Raw genomic sequence first — 5,947 nt, forward strand, 5'->3', positions numbered from 1 at the left:
AAAGAACTTGACATCTAATCTCCCAGAATGAAGAGCAGAAGAAAAGAGAATCCGTATCTTTTTGCTGGGGTGGGGTGTATGTAGTAGGGTGGCCTCAAGACCCTTCTACTCTTAGAAAGTGATCCCAGCTGGTTGTGGTGGTGCATGTCTTTAATCCCAGCACTCGGGAGGCAGAGAGAGGTGGATCTCTATGAGTTCGAGGTCAGCCTGGTCTACATAGAGTTTTAGGCCAGTCAGAGCTACATAAGGAGACCCTGGCTGTAACAACAAAATCAAACAAACAACCCCCTCAAACCCCCAAAAACATCCCCAAGGAATTTTTCTGTGGTTTAAAGATTTTTTTTTTTTTTTTTTTTTTGAGACATGGTCTCATTATGCAGCCCTGGTTTGCTGGAATTCGCTATGTAGACAAGGCTGGCCTTGAGCTTACAGAGCTCCACCCAGACAAGGCTGGCCTTGAGCTTACAGAGCTCCACCTGCCTCTGCCTCCCAAGGACTAGGATTAAAAGACATGTGTCACTATGCCTCACCTTGTTGTAAAGATATTAGAAATTAGAAGAGAACATTGAAAAATATATATTGATATTATATAAACATCAATTCACTACATACTTTTGGATTTTGTATTATTTTTATGGAAATAATATTTTCTAAAATAAATGTAGTGAGAAAAATGGCATTTATTGTGCATTTCTGCCAGTTTCTCTCTGTGGCTTAACAGAAGATAGCTGGGTCTCATATCCACTGCTTCCTTTACTCTCCTCAGGACAGTTGTTTTGCTTGAAGCCTTAGAAGAAAATTGGCCGCATGCAGACATGTAGTTGAAAAAGAAAAATATTTTAACATTTTTTTCAGATAACCATAGCTATTCTTCAATATTATATCAAAGCTCAATAAGTGTTAGGTTCTCAAAAGCTAAAATGCAGAAACCAAACTCCTATCAAATGACCTCTGAGTATTCTATTACATAAAACTCCATTTATCTAACTTGTATTTAAACACCTGCTTTGATTATATCATGTATTGGTCATTTGGCAATATTTTTGCTGAAATATTATATATGTCATGTAAATATTGTCACATTTTATCACACAATATTAAAAAATGCTTGTTAATATCACCACTAGACTCCTCAGTAAAGAATTTAAATAGTGGAGAAATTGTCATACTGTGGTAGATCCAAAATTCTCCAAATTCTAATTTTGGTTTAAAATACTGTGATTTTGGGCTGGAGAGATGGTTTAGCAGTTAAGAGTATTGGCTGTCCTTCCAGAGGACCTGGATTCAATTCCCAGAACCCACGTGGTGGCTACAGCCATCAGTAACTCCAGTTCCAGGGGATCTGATGCCCTCTTCTGTCCTCTGCAGGCACTGCATACATGTGGTGCACTTATATACACGTAGGCAAAAACTCATACACATAAAAATAATAAAATATGCCAGGCACGAGCCTTTAATCCCAGCACTCAGGAGGCAGAGGCAGGCGGATCTTTGTGAGTTCAAGGCCAGCCTGGTCTACATAGTGAGTTCCAGGACAGCTGGGGCTACAGGGAGACCCTGTCTCAAAAAGACCAAAAAAAAAAAAAAAAAAAAAAAAAAAAAAAAAAATAAAAAAACCTCCACCATTTATTTATTTTTCTGGAGGTATATCACTTTATTCTCTGAATTACAATAGTTTGCCTGTCAGCTGTTTTTTTTTCCAAACAAAAATGGATTCCATGAAAAAAGTTAGTTTCGCTTACAACTCAGTCACACAGAGCTTCATGTGTTCTTCCCATTTAGCTGCATAAAATATTTTGAGGGTTTTTGATGATTGAGATCAATAAAGTTAATACTTAAAATTTTTTTTGTTATTTTTATGTGTATACATGTATTGCCTGCATGTAGGTAAGTGCACCCATGTTGTGCAATGCCTGAGGAGGTCAGAGGAGGCCTTTGGATCTCCTGGGACTGGAGTTACAGACAGTTGTTAGCTGCCATTGGGTTCTGGGATTCAAACCCGGGTCTTCTGTAAGAACAACCAGTGTTCCTAAAAACTGAGCCATCTTTCCAGCCCCAGTTAATACTTTTTATATCCCCCATCAAGAATGTTCTTTTTAAAAATTAAAAAAATATTTATTTTTATTTTATGTGTATGAGTGTTATACCTGCATGTGTGTAAGTGCACCTGTGTTGTGCAATGCCTGTGGAGGACAGAAGAGGGAGTCAGAGCCCCTAGAACTGGAGTTACAGATGGTTGTTAGCCACCATGTGGGTGCTGGGATTCCAACCTGGGTCCTCTGCAAGACAGCCAGTGCTCTTAACCTTTGAGCCATCTCTCCAGCCCCTCAAGAATGTTTTTAAGTGAAACTGACTTTAAATTTTTTCCAAATTTTTTGATATTTATTTTTTATGTATGAGTGTTTTGCCTCCATGCGCATAAGTGCACCATGTGCATGCAATGCTCACAGAGGCCAGAAGAGGGAGTCAAATCCTTTAGAACTGGTTACAGATGGTTATTAGGCACCATATGGGTGCTATGAACTAACTGAACCCAGGTCCTCTGCAAGAGCACTGGCTGAGAATCTGGGTTCGATTCCCAGCACCCACATGACAGCTAATAGCTGTCCATAACTCCAGTTCCAGGGGAATCCGATGCCTTCTTCTGACCTCCACAGGCATTGCATGACACAGGTGCACTTACACAAATGCAGGCAATACACTCATACACATAAAATAAAAATAATAAAAATTAAAAAAATTTAAATTACATTCACTGGTTTTGTGTGTGTGTGTGTGTGTGTGTGTGTGTGTGTGTGTGTATGTGTTGGCACAGTGGGGGGAGTGGGGGATGCTTAAGTACTATGCAATGCATGTGGGAGGTCAGAGGGCAATTTGCTGGAGTTGGTTCTCTCCTACCATGTGGGTCCCATGGATCAAACTCAGGTTGACAGGCCTTGGTGGAAAGCCCCTTTACCTGCTGAGCTTTTGTCATCTGTTGACTTTTTTTTTTTTTTTTTTTTTTTCTGCACTTTCATGGTGCCATTACCTCAAATGGTGCTAAGTGCCATGTGTCTCATCAGTGTAAACGTTTACACAATGAAAAAGTAAAATAGTGTCTGAGTGTTGTGGAACTAGATTCGTTTTGTGAACACCCTGAAAAAGTTCTTGGGGACGGGCTTGAGAGTTGACTTCACTTTGAGAAATGACTGTGTACAAGATAACAGCTTGAAAAATAATTTGTATTATGACAGGATAAGATGAGGGAGGCCAGCATATGAGGCATATGAGGCATATGGTTTGGGTGGAGAAGGCAGATGGAACTCTAAAGTTAACTGTGAAAGCTGGGCATGCCTTCATGGTGGCCCGTGTAGGATCAAGTCTCCCAAGGTAAGCTACGAGAGCATTCTCAGAAGAGTTAGGTTACAGCCTCAAAGAAATAAAGAAGGCCATGTTTATATTCATTAGATCTGAAGTAAAAACAATAGCATTGTTGCTTTTTCATAAGGAATGAGTAAAACAAATGCTTAAATGACCTGTTGTCATAAACAGGATGCACTACTTCCACAAGATGCAATTCACTTTAGGAGAAAGGACAACATTTGCTAGATTTTGCTGTGAACCAAACACCATGTATGCCACTTCTCATGACTGATCTTACAATGAATGAGCTTACAAAGGAGGTAACACTGTTCACAGATGAGGCAAATGAAGCCCCTAAACCCAAGTAACTTTGTAAGGAATATGATTCTCAACTCTGATCCTCCAACATTTCATTTTGCCATCCACTATTTATTTCAAAGCTCTTTAAAGAAGAAAAACGTAATTACTATTCATATGTACATCTCTATAGCCTATGCAATTTTTTAAAATGACTTTTTCAGTTGGTAGTTTTATTATAGCATTATCTCTTTAAAAAATTTTATATTGGTGTATGTGCTTGCGTGTGTGTGTGCGTGCATCTGTGTGTGGAGGTTGGAGAACTTCCAGGAGCTGGTTCTCTCCTTCAGTGTGGGTCCTGAGGGATGAACTCAGGTTGTGAAGCTTGGCAGCCTGCTGAGCCATCTTATCAGATCCCCACTTTTTTTTTTTTTTTTGAGGGTCTTATGTGGCTCAGGACAGCTTTGAACTTGTTATGTAGTTGGTGATGACCTTTATCCTTTGCTTCTACCTCCTAGGTTCTGGGATTACAGGCATGCACCACTATAAACAGTTTTATGTACTGCTGAGACTTGGACCCAGGGCTTTGTGCATGGTGAGAAGCACTCTACTGAGCTATGGGGTGTAGTCCATCATTATGGTATTTCCATACACGCATACATCATTCTACATTGTGTTTGCTCTTCTGCCCTCTACTGTTCATCCTCTCTCCAAATGGTCTCCTTCCTACTTTTATGGCACACACATGCCATTACTCTTGCTTGCCCCCTGCCCTTTATACCTACACAATCTTTTAAAACAGGGCATAAAATGTGTCACAAATCCAAAGAAATATGATGTGAAATCTCTAAGGAGATACTGAAGATAACAGGTATTTTAGATAACAGATAAGTTGATAAAGATTTTGTTAAAACACAATAGCTAGAAAAATAAGTATTTGTAATTTATTACTAAGCCTCATCACACTAAATGGGATACAAAGGCTTTAAAAACACTTTTTAAATCCTTTGGGAGAATAAGTAAACTAGTATTTAGCAATTTTTAATATTCGGTTAAAACTAGCTGTCCTTAGGTGTCTATTTTTGTTCATTAGTAACTGCATTTATTTTAGATACATTTGCTTAGTCTAGTGAGCCCCACATACATTAAAAATAGTTAAAAATATTTATTATTATTGTGTGCGTGTGCATGATGTGTGTGTCTGAGTGAAGGCATGCATGTGCCATTGTGCACATGGGGCAGTCAGAGGATGACTTTCAGCAGTCAGGTCTCTTTCTTCCTTGTTTTGAGGCGGGATCTTCTTTATTTCTGTTGCACTGAGTATATTCCAAGTTAGCTGGCCCGTGAGCTTCTGGGGAATTCTCCTGTTTTACCTCCTTTCTTGCCAAAGAACTGCTGGGATTACAGATGTGTGCCAGCCCATCTGGCTTTTTTAATATATAGGTTCAGGACCTGAATTCAGGTCATCAGGCTTGTGCAGCAAGCACTTTTATCTGTTGAGCCTCATTTGGAAAACAAAGTCTTACAGAGTAGTTTATATTATGTCCTGCATGATATAAACAACAACTCTAAAATATTTTTATTGCATCAGGAGGAGAAGTCATTCAGATTCACAGTCTCATGCCAGCACATTTGGTGTAAGAGAAGGAAGACACTAAGTTTAGTGGCATCTGGATATGTATCACCATATCAACAAGGTCTGCTTCTTCAACTTGGCTGTCCTTTGAATGCCTATTCTCTTTTACAGATGCATGTCTTCCCTCCCTCCCTCGCTCCCTCCCTCGCTCCCTCCCTCCCTCCCTCCCTCCCAAACTTGTGGTATGTTTCTTCTCCTCAAAGTAAAGATGTTCTCTGTTCAAACTGGATCATTGGAAACTTTTGTAGATATTAAAAGAGTATCAAAATTATTTCAAATGACTGCCCAGATAAATATTTTATTGTAAAATAAAAAGTAATACAGTGTAAGCCATTTATTATTTACTAATTTCCTAGACAGGATAAGAGTCTGAGAATACAATATAGTTCAGAAAAGGAGTTGCCTGGTTTAATAACAGGTACTTGCTAAAGGTAGGAAATTTTAAATATTGAAAATAGGCAAAATATCTTGAAAAATTTAGTTTTTTAAAAAATTAAAAAATGTATTTTATTTATTATTTTTATTTTATGTGTATGAGTGTTATACCTGCATGTATGTGAGTGCACTCATGTCGTGCAATGCCGGCAGAGGACAGAAGAGGCCATCGGATCCCCTGGAACTGGAGATACAGACAGTTGTTAGCTGCAATGTGGGTGCTGGGATTCAAACCTG

The sequence above is a fragment of the Nannospalax galili genome, unplaced genomic scaffold (genome assembly GCF_000622305.1).
Source record: "Nannospalax galili isolate Female #2095 unplaced genomic scaffold, S.galili_v1.0 scaffold183, whole genome shotgun sequence".
Taxonomy (NCBI): Eukaryota; Metazoa; Chordata; class Mammalia; order Rodentia; family Spalacidae; genus Nannospalax; species Nannospalax galili.